Consider the following 20,879-nt stretch of genomic DNA (forward strand, 5'->3'; position numbering starts at 1 on the left):
AATGTGCATTTTGAAGTGTCAATAAATGAGTGTATCGTAAAGATCAGATCAGGACTCACCCCATGTCTCCGTCCAGATTTTCAAACACCTCTCTTCCAATAGTCTCATTATCAGGGTTGAGGCAAATCTCGATCATGTTGTACACTGCATTCTGACCCCAGTCGTTGTCCTTACGAGCTTTGTTAAAGTGACGCAACCCATCGTTAGGTTCACAGGTGTACCTGAGAAACAGAAGAACAATATTGGGTGAATTATGGTTTTGTTTTGCGTTGTGATATTAAGCATAACCCTGCTAATGGGATAGTTCACTCACCTTCATGTTGTTCTAAACCTGTATGAGTTTCTTTATTATGTGGAACACAAAAAGAGATGCTTTAATATTGATCCCCTTGCGTCTTTGCAATACAATGGCAGTGGATAGTGACTCACTTTAAAGCTTAACTTCGTGCGACCCCACGTCCACATGTGTGGACATTGTATTTTGGCTTTGCTACGCAACTCATAGTTTCCAGTTATTTCATTTAAACCGACTGATCTCAGTTCAGGAGACTCTGGGCTGTCAGTAAAGGGTTAAACTTTTGATGTACAGAGTCATGTGACAAAACAACATGGCGCTGATCACAGCGGAGTTGATCTTTGGGAGAAATGCCAACAAAACTACATCTGGTAAGAAACCTAATTAAGTTTTTACATTGAAACCTGTTTGAGTCAAAAGATTAGAGTCTCTAGTTTCATTCGATATGCCATTTTTTTAATTTGAGTGATTTATTGCGAAACACCACACTGTTAAACACAATGTACACTAACATGGACAACAGCACTAGGCTTTCATTAGAAATTTTATATTTACAGTGCATTTTCACATTAAGAAAAAACAATATCAGAGGCTTTATGTGGATGAAAATAAAGTGCATTTCAAACTGTTTTGAGACCAGTGCAGACAGACAGCACAATGGAGGTTAAGTCACTCACTAAATAGGGAGCCAGGGAGCATCTTATAGCTCTCTATGCAGCCAAGTGCATTCACTCCTAACATTCAGTCAAAAGTTCAGTTTCTGCTCGTGCGTCACATTCCAAGTCTTCTAAAGACACACGATAGGTTATGGTAAGAAACAACCTGTAATTTCAGTCATCTTTCTGTGAAAATCTTGACGTCCGTTGCATGTTCATGAGTTTTATGAGAGAAGCTCATTTAAAGTGGCACGCGTGTTTACACAAAAATTTACGTTGTTTATCGCTAAAATCACCTTAAGTTCTTGGAATATGACACACGAGTCACATTGACTACTTTTATTATACTTTTGGGTTGTTTTTAAGATTCAAATGAGTCAATATCCACTGCCAATGTTTTGAAAAGACAGACTGGAATATTAGTTAAAATATTTCCATTTGTGTTCTACTATTTTCTGTAAAGCTGATTTGAAACAATGTGCATTTGTAAAGCGCTATACAAATAAATACTTGAAAAACATGACTTGCCTAAGAAAGAAATTTGGAAAGACATGAGGGTGAGTAAATAATGACAGAATTTTTATTTTTGGGTGAACTATTCCTCAATTATCATCATTCTCCAAAAAATAAATAAATAAATAAAATACTTTCCGACTTAACAAATATTAAGATTTAAAATTCAGTTCAGTTTTCGCCCATAAAAGCTGACGGTAAACATTTTTAACATCTTGACATTGTTTTTATTCATAACGGAAAACTTGACTGTTGTTCACGAATGAAGCAAGTGTTGTAACACCAGTGATGATAACAGCAGTGACAAATTCTCTTAAAAGATTATTTTCTATGATGGTGTTAATAGCATCACAAAACATACACCACTGATCAGACTAAAATAAAGAAATCATACCATTAAATACATTTTCAATAAAAAATATTTCACATGAAAATTAAACAATGTAACACCAATGACATATTTAAATGAACCATGTTAAAATGCAAATAAATAACCTTCAACATGGTGGGAAAATCCCTATATGCAAATTTGAGCAGCCTCGTCTTCCTCTGAACTTTGACCTTGAAAATTATTTTCCACAGTGTTTTGCTTTTTAACATAACACAAATGACATAAAATCTAGGGACAAACATTCTTTTAAATTATTTGAATTATTGTTCTGCTATTTTGCACACTTGTTAGGCCTTGCACTAATACTTGACCTTGTTAAAATGAGTAAGAAATAAACCTAAATAACTGCACATTTCATAGAAGTGGTGTATCAGATGAATGGGGAAATGGTTTTTCAGGCAACTGACAAATTCAAATACAGTATATTTTCTAAAAAATGTGTAAAAACAATATAGAGTCAAATAATTTCATATTAAATAATAAAATGTTAGGTTATAGAATGATGCCTTTTAATTCTTTTTTATAACTGAAAAGTCAAGAGACATGTTTGTCACCATATTTTGATAATGACCCATTAATTAAATGCATGAAAAAACATATTGTAAAGTACATATCACTGAGGTTTTTGTTGTACTGCCTCTAATTTATTTTGATTGAATTTTTACTGTAATTCAGTAAAAATGTGCTTAAATGTGCTCAATTGTCATGAAAATAATGTCATAATGCAAAACAATCTTAATGGTCCTAAAATATAGGCCTCATGTTCTTTATGAAATTTGAAACTTGTTTCAAAATGTTGATTAATACTCTAGTATTTTATTTTGTAGTCTTACCACAGATAAAGCCCCTTGCATTAGTTGTATCCAGGCTCAGATTTGCCCTCTGTGAGTGTTTCTCTGCCATCTCTAAGAACCGTGAAACATCCTCCAGTTTCCCAGCTCTGCACAGTAGATCGATGAGGCGTGACAGTGTGGGGTAGTTGTCTCGGGAAGAGATTAATTTAGTTCATTGAGTTTCCTGTTTGCTTGGTTCTCCCCACCAGTCTAATCAAGATCTGGAAGAAGAGCTAGATGGCTAGATGTCATAAGATCATGATATGTCATGAGGTCATGAGATGAAGGTCACACCTGGTTTTCTCTTCAGAAGCTGTTGGAAATGAAACACAGCCTGTTCATAGTCCTGCTTCCTGAACTGGATCTGCCATCATCTAACAATAAACACAGAAGTACGCAAAATATCACCAAACGCATGCAAAGCCATCAAAAAGACTTATGTGTATATATACGTATATACGAATGTGACGACAATATAGTGAAGAGCTTTTTAAAGAGGTCATATCATACATTTTTATTATGTAAAGTTTCTTGCAAACCTGTAATAATTTAGTTTTTCATGACTAATTCCTCTCGGCCATGTGAAATGAGATACAGCGCTTGTGTACTTGCAAGCTGCAGGTATTCTGTCAAATCTAATATACAGGTATTTTTTAACTGCCACATCCTTCTGAAATGTGCCGCTCAAACTGGGAAGATCAGATTGAAATTATTAGGGTTCTTGTTAAAAATACACTTCAGTCGCTCGTTTCTAATTTTGGGATTCTTCAGAAGGATCTGCAGAGCGGCAGGTGCTACACACAGCTAGAAAAAGCACAATATTTGATGAACTTTCACATATTTTTCTTTTATCATTAGCTCTTCTGGCATTTAGGAATAATATCTATCCAACTCAGTGTCAGAAATGTACTTTTACATTAAAAAGGCAATAGTTCCCCCCTGAATTTGCATTTTTTGTCTAACCATTTAAAACAGACTCATTCGAACTCATTTATGTCAAATATGTCAATTTAATCAATGAATTAATACATATTCTCATTTATCATATTTATTTTGGATTTTGTTTAGTCACAACATAATTCCCATAGTTCCATTTATGTTATTCCATAGTTTTGATGACTTTACTATTATTCTAAAATGTGAAAGAAAAAAAAGAATGAGTAAGTGTTGCAAAACCTTTGACCGGTAGTGTGTGTGTGTGTGTGTGTGTGTGTATATATATATATATATATATATATATATATATATATATATATACATACATACATACATACATACACACATACATATACACATATATGAATATATATACAGGTGCATCTCAATAAATTAGAATGTCGTGGAAAAGTTCGTTTATTTCAGTATTTCAACTCAAATTGTGAAACTCGTGTATTAAATAAATTCAGTGCACACAGACTGAAGTAGTTTAAGTCTTTGGTTCTTTTAATTGTGATGATTTTGGCTCACATTTAACAAAAACCCACCAATTCACTATCTCAAAAAATTAGAATACATCATAAGACCAATAAAAAAAACATTTTTAGTGAATTGTTTGCCATCTGGAAAGTATGTTCATTTACTGTATATGTACTCAATACTTGGTAGGGGCTCCTTTTGCTTTAATTACTGCCTCAATTCGGCGTGGCATGGAGGTGATCAGTTTGTGGCACTGCTGAGGTGGTATGGAAGCCCAGGTTTCTTTGACAGTGGCCTTCAGCTCATCTGCATTTTTTGGTCTCTTGTTTCTCATTTTCCTCTTGACAATACCCCATAGATTCTCTATGGGGTTCAGGTCTGGTGAGTTTGCTGGCCAGTCAAGCACACCAACACCATGGTCATTTAACCAATTTTTGGTGCTTTTGGCAGTGTGGGCAGGTGCCAAATCTTGCTGGAAAATGAAATCAGCATCTTTAAAAAGCTGGTCAGCAGAAGGAAGCATGAAGTGCTCCAACATTTCTTGGTAAACGGGTGCAGTGACTTTGGTTTTCAAAAAACACAATGGACCAACACCAGCAGATGACATTGCACCCCAAATCATCACAGACTGTGGAAACTTAACACTGGACTTCAAGCAACTTGGGCTATGAGCTTCTCCACCCTTCCTCCAGACTCTAGGACCTTGGTTTCCAAATGAAATACAAAACTTGCTCTCATCTGAAAAGAGGACTTTGGACCACTTGGCAACAGTCCAGTTCTTCTTCTCCTTAGCCCAGTTAAGACGCCTCTGATGTTGTCTGTGGTTCAGGAGTGGCTTAACAAGAGGAATACGACAACTGTAGCCAAATTCCTTGACACGTCTGTGTGTGGTGGCTCTTGATGCCTTGACCCCAGCCTCAGTCCATTCCTTGTGAAGTTCACCCAAATTCTTGAATCGATTTTGTTTGACAATCCTCATAAGGCTGCGGTTCTCTCGGCTGGTTGTGCATCTTTTTCTTCCACACTTTTTCCTTCCACTCAACTTTCTGTTAACATGCTTGGATACAGCACTTTGTGAACAGCCAGCTTCTTTGGCAATGAATGTTTGTGGCTTACCCTCCTTGTGAAGGGTGTCAATGATTGTCTTCTGGACAACTGTCAAATCAGCAGTCTTCCCCATGATTGTGTAGCCTAGTGAACCAAACTGAGAGACCATTTTGAAGGCTCAGGAAACCTTTGCAGGTGTTTTGAGTTGATTAGCTGATTGGCATGTCACCATATTCTAATTTTTTGAGATAGTGAATTGGTGGGTTTTTGTTAAATGTGAGCCAAAATCGTCACAATTAAAAGAACCAAAGACTTAAACTACTTCAGTCTGTGTGCATTGAATTTATTTAATACACGAGTTTCACAATTTGAGTTGAATTACTGAAATAAATGAACTTTTCCACGACATTCTAATTTATTGAGATGCACCTGTACATACATACACACACACATACACATACGTAGTGCAAATCTAAATACAAATCAGTTATGTACAGTGCAAGGGAATGTAATGGCAGAAGAGGTAGGATGTGTTGGATAATATAAAAAGACTAAGCTGTGTATTGCACATTAATTATTGCTCAAAGGGGCAGTTTTAACTGTTCATGAGATGGATAGCCTGGGGGAAAAAACTGTTCTGGTGCTCAGAGCTCTGAAGCGTCGGCCAGAAGGCAACAGTTCAAAAAGGTAGTGGGCAGGGTGTGTGGGTTCCAGAGTGATTTTTCCAGCCTTTTTCCTTACTCTGGAAGTGTATAGTTCTTGAAGGGAGGGCAGGGGCAACCAATAATCCTCTCATCAGTCCGAATTGTCCTTTGTAGACTTCTGATGTCTGATTTCGTAGCTGAACCAAACCAGACAGTTATTGAAGTGTAGAGGACAGACTCAATGACTGCTGAGTAGAACTGTATCAGCAGTGCCTGTGGCAGGTTGAACTTCCTCAACTGGCGAAGGAAGTACAACCTCTGCTGGGCCGTTTTCGCAATGGAGTCAATGTGGGTCTCCCACTTCAGGTCCTGTGAGATGGTAGTGCCCAGGAACCTGAATGACTCCACTGCTGCCACAGTGCTGTTTAGAATGGTGAGGGGGGACAGTGTTGGGGTGTTCCTCCTAAAGTCCACAATCATTTCCACCGTTTTGAGCGTGTTTAGCTCAATGTTGTTTTGACTGCACCAGACAGCCAGCTGTTCAACCTCCCTTCTGTATGCAGACTCATCGTCATCTCGGATGAGGCCGATGACAGTGGTGTCGTCTGTTAACTTCAGAAGCTTGACAGAGGGGTCCTTGGCAATGCAGTCATTGGTGTAGAGGGAGAAGAGTAGTGGGGAGAGCACACATCCCTGGGGGTCACCAGTGCTGATTGTACAGGTGCTAGAAGTGAGTTTCCCCTGTCTCACAAGCTGCTGCCTGTCTGTCAGAAAGCTGGTAATCCACTGACAGATAGACGTGGGAACAGAGAATTGGTGTATTTTAGTCCGGAGAATAGCTGGGATGATGGTGTTGGAAGCCGAACTGAAGTCCACAAAAAGGATCCTTGCATATGTCCCTGGTCTGTCCAGTTGTTGCAGGATATGATGCAATCCCATGTTGACTGCATCATCCACAGACCTGTTTGCTCGATAAGCAAATTGAAGGGGATATAGAAAGGGTCCAGTGATGTCCTTCAGGTGGGCCAGCACCAGTCTTTCAAATGACTTCATGACCACAGACATCAGGGTGACAGGTCTGTAGTCATTAAGTCCTGTGATTTTTGGTTTCTTTGGGATGGGGATGATAGTGGAACGTTTGAAGCAGCATGGGACTTCACACTGCTCCAGTGATCTATTGAAGATTTGTGTGAAGATAGAGGCCAGCTGGTTAGCACAGGATCCAAGACATGCAGGTGAAACGCCATCTGGGCCCTGTGCTTTCCTTATCCTTTGTTTTCGAAAGTCACAGCTCACATCATCTTCACAGATCTTAAGTGCAGGTTGAGTAGCAGGAGAGCGGAGGAGGGGGGTTGCAGAAGGTGTTGGTGTTTGTGTGAAGTGAAGGTCAGAGTGGTGTGGGGTGTGACATTGGGCCTTTCAAATCTGCAGTAGAACACATTCAGGTCGTCAGCCAGTTGTTGGTCCACCACAGGGTTGGGGGTAGGAGTCCTGTAATTCGTAAGTTGTTTCATGCCACTCCACACCGATGCAGGGTCGTTAGCTGAAAACTTGTTTTTCAGCTTCTCAGAGTATCTTCTTTTAGCCACTCTGATTCCCTTATTCAGTGTGTTCCTGGCATGATTGTACAAGACTTTATCCCCAACTCTGTAAGCATCCTCTTTGGCCTGACGAAGCTGCCTGAGTTCCGCTGTAAACCATGGTTTGTCGTTGTTAAACGTTAAATAAGTCCTAGTAGGAATGCACATATCCTCTCAGAAACTGATATATATGATGTAACAGTATCTGTGAGCTCGTCCAGGTCTGTGGCTGCAGCCTCAAAAACACTCCAATCCGTGCAGTCAAAGCAGGCTTGTAGTTCCAGCTCTGATTCATTGGTCCATCTCTTTACAGTCCTTACTACTGGCTTAACATATTTTAATTTCTGTCTGTAGGTTGGAAGAAGATGAACCAGACAGTGATCAGATAGTTCCAAAGCTGCTCTAGGAAAAGAGCGATATGCATCCTTTATTGTTGTGTAACAATGATCCAGTATATTTCTGTCTCTGGTTGGGCATGTAATGTGCTGTTTGTATTTGGGCAGTTCACGTGTGAGGTTTGCTTTGTTAAAATCCCCAAGAATAATAATAACTGAGTCCGGGTATTGTTGTTCTGTGTCTGTGATTTGATCAGCCAGCTGTTGCAGCACGGCATTCAAACACGCGTTTGGCGTGATATACACACTCACCAGGATAAACGAGGAAAACTCCCGTGGCGAGTAGAAAGGCTTACAGTTAATAAAGAGCGCTTCCAAATTAGGACAGCACATCTTCTTTAACGTTGTTACATCTGTTCACCAACTTTCATTGATGTAAAAGCATGTTCCACCGCCTCTCGTTTTCCCCGTTAACTCCGCGATGCGATCTGCTCTGAACAGCTGAAAGCCCGGCAGATGTAAGGTGCTGTCCGGAATGGCTTCACTCAGCCAGGTTTCTGTGAAGCACAAGGCAGCAGAGGTTGAACAGTCCTTGTTTGTGTGGGTGAGGAGATGTAGTTCGTCCGTTTTGTTAGGAAGAGAGCAGAGATTTGCTAGATGAATGCTCGGCAGCGCTGTTCGAAAGCCCTGCCGACGGAGCTTGTCCAGCGCACCTGCTCATCTCCCTCGCCTGCGTCTCATAGCGTGTTTAAACAACACAGCCGCGCCTCTGACTAAAATGTCAAATAAAACGTCCGAATATTCAAAATCCGGGAAAAGATTGACTGGTATATGCTGTCGAATATTCAGCAGTTCGTCTCTGGTAAAACTGACTGGAAAAAGATTACTAAACACAGGACAAACAAACAAAAACTACAAAACAATAGAAGCGCTCCACACTGAGGCGGCCATCCGTGGCGCCATCATGATAAGAAGTTTTTGCCCTAATATTAAAGGTCTTACTAGAAAAAATAAATTATGATCCAACGTGGATTTTCTTGATAAAAAAATATGATCGTGTCTGGTAACATGTGCATGTAAAATGACTAGAAATAGCATTTTAGCTTAGCGTAAAACTGACAGTTTACACAAGGTTTATTTTTATTTCTTCTGCTCCAAACTTACTTCAAACTTACTTCTCTGTCTGCTCGTATGAATGTAACACATCATAAGAAAGTGTTTCACCGCTGTTCAAATGCACTTTGGATCACATCATTTATATGTATAAATGTTTTCCATCTGAAAGGACTAAATATTAAATGAAACAAATGACAATAAAATGCAAAGTAATCTCTTCAGTAATCAAAATACTTTTGAATGTAACTGTATTCTGATTACTAATGATTTAAATTGTAACTGTAGTGGAATACAGTTACTTATATTTTGTATTTTAAATACGTAATCCCATTACATGTATTCTGTTACTCCCCAAGCCTGAATGTGGGTGGTCATTAGGGCTGAAACGATTAGTCGGTGTTATCGACAACGTCGACAAAAATGTTCATTGTCGAATAGTCATTTGATCTCATATAATGTAACATGAGCTCAAATGAAACTCTAATGATGGCACGTGAGAACGGCACTGCAGCTCGCGCCTGACTGAGGAGAGGAAGAAGACACAACTCATCATCCAGTTGCACTCTAAAGTTTCCAAACAGCTTCAGGTGATGTAGATTGCAAAGTTTGAGGGAATTATTCAAAAAAAAAAAATAAGTAAATACAGAAGCACTCTCGTTGTGAAATACAGCAGAGCCGGAGTTGCCATTCCACTGAAGCAAAACTTGCGTGTCAGAGCGTCTTTAAAGGAAACACCCCGGCGGTGTTACATCTTAAATGCAGTTATATTTAATGCGTTATAGCTTTATTAAAGTTCAAATAATACAGAAGCAGGTCATGTAAATAACTACAAACTCTGAAACTGGCATTTCTCTGTGCAGTCAGTGCCTCTTCTATGAGTTGCACAAAGTGTCCCGATCTAAGGGGGAGAGATTGAAACTGCACCCGGCTGATGCACACTCTGTCACGTGGACGCTCATCCCTTGAGCGTGCATGCTTAATGCAGCTAGATTATAACGTGATGGCTTGCGAATTATTGAATCATAATATATGTGTCACTGTGTTTTTCTTACCGTGAAGAAAATTGGCAATATGCAGCTTTATTAATAAGAGAGAGTTTGAACTGAAGTGAACAAAAAGGTGAGAAAGGTTGTCTTCGCCCCATTATACACTGCAACAAAATACATTTTTGATTTGTTTTGGCTTGTTTCCAAAAATAATATCTAAAATTAATTTAAAACACTGTACATTTACTTTAGCAGCTATACTGCAGAAAGTCATCTATTCATGAACTTACCAGTGTGGTGGCCTGTTGACTGCGTCGTTCCTCAGAATGGCACTGCACTGCTGCTGACAGGCCTCAACATCATCCAGAGTTAGATATAACTGCGCCAGCTCCAACATCACCTGATTATACACACACACACACACACACACACACACACACACACACACACATACATACACTTCCATAGCCGTTCGACAAGAGGGACATTAAAATCTGCACTTCTTTTTAAAAGTATTATTATATTCTGTCTGTTTGATATGGTTTCACTCAGTAGCATTAACATTTTATGCAGTAATGTATGCTTTTTTGTTATTGTTGTTCGATATATTACCTTGCATGTTAAAATAAAGAACCGCAAAACTAGAAGGCAAATATCCTTGCAGCAAGATGTATATACTAGCCTCAGCCCACAGCCTGATGCACAATCTGTAAATTTTTTCAGAGATTTTTGTTTTAGTCTTTTGACGAAAATGTCCTTTTAAATTAGATAATGTTTTTTTCATGTAATATTAATTAAATGTAGTCAGATTTAATGGCATATAATTTTAGTCAAGGAAAATAATTATATATTTTTCTTGATGATAATGTGCAAAATAACAAAAACATAGCAAAAGACCAAACTTCGATCAAATATTCGATATATATATATTTTTTTTTTTTTTTATTTAAACATGTATCAAACATATAAAAGATAGGCCACATAGAAAACTGTACAACTGTCCTTGCTGTGAAAACCAGAGCTCATAAAATAAAAGCATATGAGTCAATGACGTGACGCTAAATTTTTTTGTCCACATCTAATAAATTATTCAAAAATACATTACAAAAGCAATTCATACAAATGATGAACAAGTTTTCAATTACTGAGTTCAAAGTCATATTTTTTTCTGGGGCTTAAAGTAACAAATGTCATGTCGTGCAACCGTCTGGAGATAGTAAAAAAAATTAAAAGCTGAAATTCTTGAAAAAATAAATGTTGACATGAGTAGTGCAGAATAATCTATTATTATTATAATTTCTTAAAAAAAAAATGCAGTGACATTTTTTATTTTAAAATATGATCAATATTTGTCAAATGTCTGTCAACAAATCAAGGTCATGTGGTGTAACCAACATGTAGGTAGCAATTTTGTTGTTATATGATAAAAATGATGAAACAGATTATTAAAATACACACGTTTCCAATAATTCTTTGTTTTCTGTTCAACTGATCGTAGACCAACACTAATGTCCAATTATTTGAGTTTTTCTGCATGGGTTTATTATTGTGGTATCAACTATTTCAGATGAACCCACCCCTGAACTCCACATTAAAACAAAATGAATTGTGGCTGGTCGCTTTATATGTCATTTAGACCGGGCAAACAACAAAGTCCCTTTCAAGGCAAATTAGTCCACTCTGCGTGAATCTTTGAAAGCTCATGAGCAGCTATTTTTTTAAGGATACAAGCAGCATAAAAGTACAGCTCCTATCTACTTGAATGGGGAGATTTCTACTGAAATCTCCAAAATGGTTGGTCAAGATTATGATCAAAGAACATATTTCAAATCAGCAGTTAAGTCTGGCAAAAAAAACTGTATCATAAATTGTGCTTCTTTAGCTCAGATCACGCCAATAATGCTATTTTTCAGGCTGGTCCAGCTAATGTGCATGCGCGTTCTCGAGTTGATTGACAGGCAATGTCTGTATCTAAAAAGGTAATTGGCTCTTTTACCTGTAAGGCGGGACTTCCATTTCTACATCCGTCATATTTGATGGTCCAATTTCTCCCAATCATTTTATTACTAGAGCTCTGTCTCGGGCTAAATAGTTTCTGGCGAACAGGCTTCTTTTAATTCTGGCAAAAAAAACAAAAAAAAAATATGACGAAATTCACTGACCTTTTTGTTTGGCTAAAGTGTTCACTTGGTGAAATTTCTCCGGTTCTTGGACATTCTTGACCTAGAGAACTCGGCTAATCGAAGAGTGTTAATGATTGAGTTGACAACCTTCCGTTACGTCACCCACAACAAACTCATTTTAAAACACTGCTGCTAGTAATATAAATGCAGCATAAGTTTTGGTTCTTGGCGAGAATAAGCTGCAATGTGGACCAGAATTTATGCTGATAGTTAAATGTTTGACAAAGTAGCATAATGACAACATAATATGTTAAATATTAGATACAATCAAAAATATACCACCACTACTTTAGACAAATTTACAGAAATACAGAGGTACTTCTAAGAGGTAGAAATACCTCTTCTGGCTTATCACCAGGGATGTAATCTTAATGTTTTAAATATACTGCACTGTGTGATTATTTGCAGAGCAAAGAAGCAGGTCAGTGCTGTTTAAATGCAGCACCACACACACAACTGAATCGCAGTTCCAGCTGCAGAGAGAGCGACACACTGGACTCACTGATGCGGCTCTCACTGACCTTGCTGTCACTTTCACAGTACACAAGTGCCTCTTTGTAGAACTTGACGGCTTGTTCGTAGCCGCGCTGGCTGCTGCAGTGTTTGCAATTTCAGCACAGATTTCTGCGGCGAGCTGCTTCTGCGCGGGCGCAGAGTCAGTGCTGCTCTATCTGAACGTGCTTCAGAACCTTCGCCTGGACATCTCTCACCTGACGATCACAGACAAGGAAGGTGTTTATGGACAAGATGGCCTACAATTTTAGAACAATAACATCAATTACTATAGGCGAGAAATTGAAGGAATAGTTACTCGATCTCATGTCGTTTAAAACTCATATGCATAGTGTTTTTGTGGACACAAAGGGAGACATTTTTAAGAACATTCAGACAGCTCTTTTTTATGCAATGACAGTTCATCGTGAAAACGGCTGTCGAGCTCCAAAAAGGACAAGAAAAACAGCATAAATGATGCATTCCAAATCTTCAGGAACAGACCAAAATCTATGTCATTATTCACTGAAAATCTTCCACTCTACAGCAGCTCTCAAATCTATGACTTCAGAAGACTTGGAATATATAGCACACATGTAATATGGGCTACTCCTATGGGGTTTTTGATCCTTTTTGGAGCTTGGCATGGTCACTATGTATGAAATATATTTTCTTCTTTTGTGTTCCTAAACAGCATACACGTTTGGAACGACATGAACGTGAATAAATAATGACAGAATGTAATTTTTACAGTGAACTATTCCATTATCGCAGAAATAAATGAACATAATTCAGTCATTTTTGAGACTTTAACCTTGTGCGACTCAGGGTTGTGAATTTTGTGTTAAAATGTGTACCTGACATGACAAGTCTACTCATAATTACACATGCAATATGAAATTAGGATAGAGGATAGAATAGGCTACGTGGAATTTGTAAATGAAAAAAAACTAAAATGTGGTTAAATAGTGAAAAACAAAATATTAAATAAAATATACATTTTCACAAACTATATATTGCAGAAGTTTGCATACCTCTTTTGTTTCAGGCCTATACGTTTTCACACCCCTTTCAGAATGTATGCAAATATAAGAGCTAAAAGAGTATATATTTTATGTAGTACTTCCTTTCAAAAGCTACATTACACAAAATGTACTGTAATTTACACAAATCATCCTGTTCAAGCGTTTGCATCCCCTTGGTTCTTGTGTTGCCTTCTTGAGCATCAATGAATGTTTGCACCTTTTGTAATAGTTGTGTATGTGTCCATCAATTGTCCTAAGTGTCAAAAGCTGGATGTCTATACCATTTAGCCACTGTTGGGAAGAACTCAAATGTGCAGAAGATGCTGGGAAACCAAAGACTGTACAGTATTTTTCTTAAGAAAAGTGGACAGCTTCAAAGCTCAGGACAAAGCAGGGACTCATGAAGAATTATTGCACAAACAGTCATTAATCATTGAGAAAGCAACACACCATATTAAAGGGTTTGCTCTCGTGCCAGTAGCTCTAAAGCTCACGTGCAGTCTGTCTCATGAATGCACAAAGGAGATCAACGGTCGGTCAAGAGTTTCACTTAATAATACATACATCAGATTACGGTTTGTTTCTCACCAGACCTTATCGTATTCCTTGAGAACAATTTTTGAAGCTTGAAGAGGTGGTCACCATAAACTGCCATTGTGTGACATCACTGAGCACAATCTCCCCCCCCCCCACAATTTCTACTTTTGTGTTAAGAAAAAGAATGAAAATCATATGGAGTTATAACAACACAGGGGTGAGTAAACAATGACTGAATTTTGATTTTTGGGTGAACTAATCCTTTTAGAACAAAGGGAATGTAAACTTTAGAACAGGATCACTTGTTTAAATTCAGTTACCATTTTGTCTTGTGGAATATATTTGAGTATCTGTTGTCAAATAGCTTCTTCAAGGTAGTACTAAATACATTTTTATGATACCTCTTATTTTTTTAAACAATGACACACGGACGCATCAGGGTTTTAGATGCACAAGCAGTGCGTAGAACTGCCCCACGTTTTCCATGAATTAACAATCATGTCCGTGTTAAATGGCCCTAATATTAGCAGTGGGCTTTACCAGTGTTTTCGAATGTAGAATTTGCAGTCAAGTCGTGAGATGTAACTTCTCAGCGAGTGCTAATTACTACTGGGTTGACTCATTATTTTCCCAAACCAGTCATCAGATAGAGACAAAAAAGAAATCTCATATATATTATATATATAACCTATCGTATATATTACTTCTTTAGATAGGGATCATTTTCGATAAAACTAAACTGAAAGGACACATTGAAAATGAAGTAGACATTTTTTTTAATTATTATTAAAAACAATAATAACTCTGGTTTTAATGACTAATGCAGCTTTCACTTTCTTTAGTCTATGTTTGAGTGGAGGGGAAAAATCAACAAATAACTGAAATGTCAGCAGAACTCAATAAGAAGTGTGTTGAAGGACAGTTTTGTCTTCATACACCTAAAGCATATGCTTTCATTCTGAAACCACTTTGAAGTTTGTACAGCAGGAAACTAATCACAAAATATGGTGTTTTTGTTACATTTATATTGACAATTGTGTTTTTTTAGTTGTTAAAATTAAAATAAGCTTAAAATATTGATGTTGAGTTTACGGTTACAATTTGAATTCAGATTCATGGACAGATTCATTCGGACTCAACTCGAATTCGGCCTGTTATGACTCGGCCTTGAGTCCGACTTGGCCCCTTTTGGACACGGACTCGATTGTTTAAAGACTCGGACTTGACTCGGACTCGACTAAAGAGGACTTGAACCCAACACTACAAAATACTCAATTCAGTCCAACAAATCAATTGATTGTTTTATCATTATTAGTTGATGACAGAATTTAAAATGTTTGATGATCCCTCTACACTATCCCAACATACATGGGAACAGAAAATATGGGGGGCGTGGTCATGTGTCTGTCTGTGGGAGAGGGAAAGTGGTAAGTCTCGTCACCTGGGCTGTAATTACTCTAACACCTGTCTTTCATTATAGTGATGCCGGAGGGAGACCTGATAAGGCTCGCCAGAACGTCAGAGCGGGGGAGAGAGTGTGGCTATGAGCAGTGGTGTCTGGAGGACCAGCAGCAAAACCCAGAGACTGCCTATATTGAAAAGCCCTGTTTGAGTTGGCCACTGAGAGCCGTTTCTTTTTTTGTGTTAATCTGAAGTGTGTGTAGAGAATAAATACTCAACTGTTCGCTGTCTCCTGACTCCTCCATTGCCAACGAACTTGGATCTTTCACAGTATCCCTCTCCATCTTATCTTAATTTGTGTACGTGGATGCACTTTGTCTGTGTATTGTGTTTGTGTGTAAGACAAACTACCATGACACAACATAACTGCGCTTATGGGTTCTTCAGACAAAAAGCCCTACGGTTCTAATGATCTGTTAGGCATTATACAATGTAAAAATGTTAGTTCCAGTACTTTAATCTGATTGGACAAGCGGTGTTCCAAGAGTGCTTTTTGGATCACTCCGCTTGTTAGCACTGTGTAAAAGAACTAGTTGACAAAAATGATTCACTTGAGCCCCTGCGCAGCCTTAAAGGAACTTTGCCTTCTTTTTTGAAGCTACATATTTTGTTAATTGCTGCTGTTTATCGCTTCATTTTGATTCCGTTACGGTATATATAAAATAGGGGGGACTATTTCCGCAACCGCGCTAGGTCCAGTGCAACATGCAACGTTTTATGTAATTTTCATGAAAGCTCTAATTCTAAGCATAATTTGCATGCCAGCGCAAAGCACAAGTGGGCGTGGGTGGAAGTGTTTGATCTATCTGTTGGCACATGCGCGCAAACTGTTAGTGTATTGTATGTTCATTAAGAGGTGCAAAGCGCAATTGCTAATTCTTTCTAGAGTTCATGGTTTATTTTTCAATTATTATTATTAAATTAACAACTGTATTTATGATCTAATTTGTACGAATATTTTCTACCTGTTGTCGTAGAGTGATTTTTAAGTCACTGCAAAAGGGGCCGGTGGAAGAAGTTGGAGAGAGTAAAATGATTGGATTTTATGGGAGGTGGTTATATAGGATTTTTTGACCACTTCGTTATTTTGATTATATTTTCATTTACTCTGGGCCCGTATTCACAAAAAATCTTAAGGCTAAAAGTAGCTCCTAACGCAGAAATTTAGGAGCAACTCTTAAATATTTAGGGGCGTGTCACTCCTAATTTTAAGGCTGGTAAAAGAGTAATTCATGAAGCATTTTAAAGCTACAAAACCTAAACCCACAACAGCTTAGAAGTCCTCCTGAGGACTCCATAAGAGTGACTCACAAATGATCCGAAGCATAGCTGCTGTCGTCAATCCACATTAAAAACAATATATTAAATATTATTATGACATTGACTGTTTAAAATGGCATAACCTGACTGGATGCATTTTAATAACATAATATTATAAATATTATAACGTTGACATTGACCTTTAAAAAAGGTATCGCCTGAATCGCGAGGGTGTTTTCATTATTGTAAACTTGCAGTTACCTCTCCCAAAAACTGAAACAACCCAATTACACCAGAGATAAAGGTTTTAAAAACTCTGCGCTCCCTGGCCACAGGCAAAATAAAACCGTGTAGCGTGGATTAATTCTGGTTCTGTGGGTGATTTAAAAGAGCACGGCAATTAAACGTGACGTCATCCATAGCAATGAGGTCAACTCTGCCTTACTCTTATCTTAAGATTTCCTTAGTAAAACATTCTCTTAGCGGTTTTGTGAATAGGTTTTAAGCAAAAACTCCTAGCTGGGAACTCTTTGGAACTCCTATTGGTAAGATAAAAATCTTTGTGAATACGGGCCTTGAAGTGTAAGTTGAATTTAGAAATATTTGTATTTTAATGTTTTTGTGTTTCAATAAATTAATGTAATTTTTAAAGCAAAATCAACCAGTAGAAGTGAAGTGCGTGCAAAAATCCACAGCTTAACCTGGAATCGCTGTTAATACTAGCCATGATTTGTATGTCATTTGATCAATATGATTAACAATACTACATTCTCTATAATTTAATGGAGCCTACATCCAAATTCTGTCACCATGCGTATAAAAGGAGTGCATCACTGTCATAGAAATATGCCTGACATTGAACAAGAATGCAGTTAATGCACAAAGGAACGTGAGTCCATATGTCTATTCTTCTAATTCATTGCATACAGTCCATATACACAACCAACTTCTTATGAATGTGCTGTCTTTGTTTAAATCAGTGGTAGTTGACAAGGATTGGACACTATAATAGGATGCAGATGGTGCAATATCTGGAGAAGAACCTTAGAATTAAACTGCACTTGAACCAGCCCATTAGCGTTTTGCATGTGCAATTGCGCCAAACCCACTTGCACCTAGACTTAGCGAATGCTTGCACAAAAATATCAAAACTTCCTGGCCATGCCCATTGACTTTGCACATATGACTTATCGCATAGCGCAGCGTTTAGCGCTAGCGCTCTTAAAATAGGGCCCAGGGTGTTTTCTAGTTTAATGAATGTATATTAAGTATACATTTATGTTCCATTTAATGTTGTTTAACCCTTACGAAAACAAACCATGGTTTTACTATAGTAATACTGTAGTAACCTTGACTGGTTAATTTTGTGGTTACTATGGTTTAACTACAAACATCATGGTTAACTACATTTTTAAAAGAGTAGTTTGACTATAGTTGAACTTCTTTAAGTTATGAATAGCTTGTAGCTTGAAAAGCTACATTTCAAAGTACCTTCCCCAAAACTTGTTCTCACCAGGATCATGAGTGAGAGCTTCCTGCAGAACTCTTTCACAGCGTTCATACTGTCTGAGCTTCAGGAGCAGGTCGGCCAGATCACACCGCAGGAAACTCTGCTGCTCGCCCTTCAGTGCTGCCTCGTAATAGTTAATAGTCTGGGAAAACTGGGAAGAAAGGGAAAAATGCATCTATAAAGCAACCTTTCCTATTTAACATGTTTTTGCATTTAGAAAGAAATACTCCTATCTAAACAAATTTGGATAGGATGGCGAGATTACCTTTATATAGTTGTGGGTCTTGACAAGTGCTTTTCCAATCTTACTGGCTACAGCTCCATCTTTAGGGTTTTTCTTCAGGTCTTGTTCATACACCTCAATGCCAACTCTGGCTGTCAGTAGAGGTCATTATATTCATAAACACATGCATGACTGTTGGCACTGAAGATGAAACTTGGCATTGTGCTACTGCAAATATTGTTGGCTTTTGAATGACAAATTGCTTGTGATGTTTTGTACTACAGTAGTTGCTTTGGATTAAAGTGAATGTTTTCTCAAAGGACTATCATGATTACTAGATAAGGATTTTTACAAATAATTTTACAGAGACTGCACTCAGAAATTAAGCTATTTTTCGCCCAGCATAATTATAAAAATGTATATTCACTTTTGAAATTCACATGACTAGAATTGTATTCATTTCCATGACTTTTCTAGACCATGAGCTCTTTTTTTTTTTTTTGTTCTTTTGATTTTGGGGTGACAGATAAAGGGAAAACAAATAAAGGGATAATTCACCCAAAAATGAAAATTCTCTCATCATTTACTCACCCTCATTCCATCCCAGATGTGTATGACTTTCTTCCTTCTGCAGAACACAAATATTTCAGCTCTGTAGGTCCATACAATACAAGTGAATGGGGTCCAAAACTCTGAAGCTCCAAAAAGCATATAAAGGCAGCATAAAAGATCCATAAAAAAATCCATGTGGATTGATTGGTTTAATCCATGTCTTCTGAAGCGATCCAAATGGTTTTGGGTGAGAACAGACCAAAATGTACTCAGTTTTCACAGTAAATTTTGAAAATTTTGGCGATCATTACTTCAAGCTCAGTTACACTTTCTAGCACCATCTAGAGCTCTGCACATGCGTCAAGCACTAGGAAGTGTAAACGAGCTTAAAATCATGATTGTGTCTAGAGACTGCAATGGCAAGATGAACCCTAAACCTACTGGATCACTTCATAAGACATGGATTAAACCACTGGAGTCTTAAGGTGGCTCTACACTAGTTGATTTTTCCAATGATTTTCAGGTGTTAGCTTCATGAACATAATCACCGGCCAGGGAGAGGGAGACAGAGCACCCATTAGCACCTCTCAGCGGGAGGTGTTAATCACTTGACTGAATTAAAAAATAATTCTGTCACTGAGAAGAACTGACAGGATGACAACCTGATCTGAACTTTTTTTTTTTATCACATTCAGCTGCATATCATCAGAAACGCTGATTAAAATCCATAGTGATTCTGTCATTCTGCAGAAATAATGCAAAAGAAACTAATGATGGATAAAAATAACCTTGACGGACATTTGACAGTTTTGGTGCATTTTAAAATATAACCTTGCGAAAGCCAACTGAACCATAAAGAAAATGTAACATTGTAACTATTTTAGCCCCTGTTTCGGAATACTCAAGCAACCTACAAGTCTGAAAATACCCCAAATCACTCTATTGCAATTGCAATTTTACTTATGTTATTTTGTCAGAGAGAGATAGTTGCGGTGAGTCATTATGTGTGTCACCCCTCCACCATTTTTATTGTATTAGAGTATTTTTTAAATTACTGTATCATAGTACTGAGAATCTACTGAAAATCGCCTTTGAGAATAATGCAGAATAAAAAAATAAAAAAAACATCAAAAGAAAAATGTCTGGATGCTTTCCTGTAATGAGAATTTTGGCAGAAATATGCTTAATTGACATGAAAATAAATTTATAATGCAAAATATAATTGTATCTATTCGTTTATTTATTTATTTTTAGATTTTTAGATTTTGGGGTGAAATGGGACCTGGATATGAAATTCACCTATACTGACAAAAACTAATTCTATAAGCTACAATACATAATATGTAGTAAATTAGAGGAGTCAAGCTGACAAATAAACAAGTTAGCTACTTTATTTCTGTAATTACCTGTAGCAGCTCATGTAGAGGCATTTCTCTTTCCTGTGGTTCAGGTAGATGTCTGCCATTTTTTCTTTGGCTTGTATGTAGTACGGCTGCTCTGGCGTGATGTTTCTGAGAATGCTCAGCGCCAGCTCAATATCGCCACACATTAGCGCGAGGTCTGCATTGGCGATAGTAACTCGGAGCTCCTCCGGAGTACCTGTAAACTCATTTATGCCATCTTGCATCACTTTAGCTACCTTGTGCTGGAAGCCAAAATAACATTTTAACACCAAAAACAAAGCAGACATCTGCTTTTGAAAACAATGTTTATTTTTGCAATTCCCTTTGGTGACACTAGTGTGGCAGAAATTACACACTTCAGCTTTAACTGACGAAATGGGACGAGACCCATGAATAATAACAGTTTTAAAAAAAAAATCAT

At 37.7% G+C, this 20,879-nt stretch overlaps 1 pseudogene; it reads right to left on the minus strand.

Annotated features, from left to right (window-relative positions):
* Window positions 1-20,879, minus strand: part of LOC127447607 (tetratricopeptide repeat protein 21B-like) — a 46,050-nt pseudogene that overhangs the window by 4,679 nt on the left and 20,492 nt on the right.

The sequence above is a fragment of the Myxocyprinus asiaticus genome, chromosome 10 (genome assembly GCF_019703515.2).
Source record: "Myxocyprinus asiaticus isolate MX2 ecotype Aquarium Trade chromosome 10, UBuf_Myxa_2, whole genome shotgun sequence".
Classification (NCBI taxonomy): domain Eukaryota; kingdom Metazoa; phylum Chordata; class Actinopteri; order Cypriniformes; family Catostomidae; genus Myxocyprinus; species Myxocyprinus asiaticus.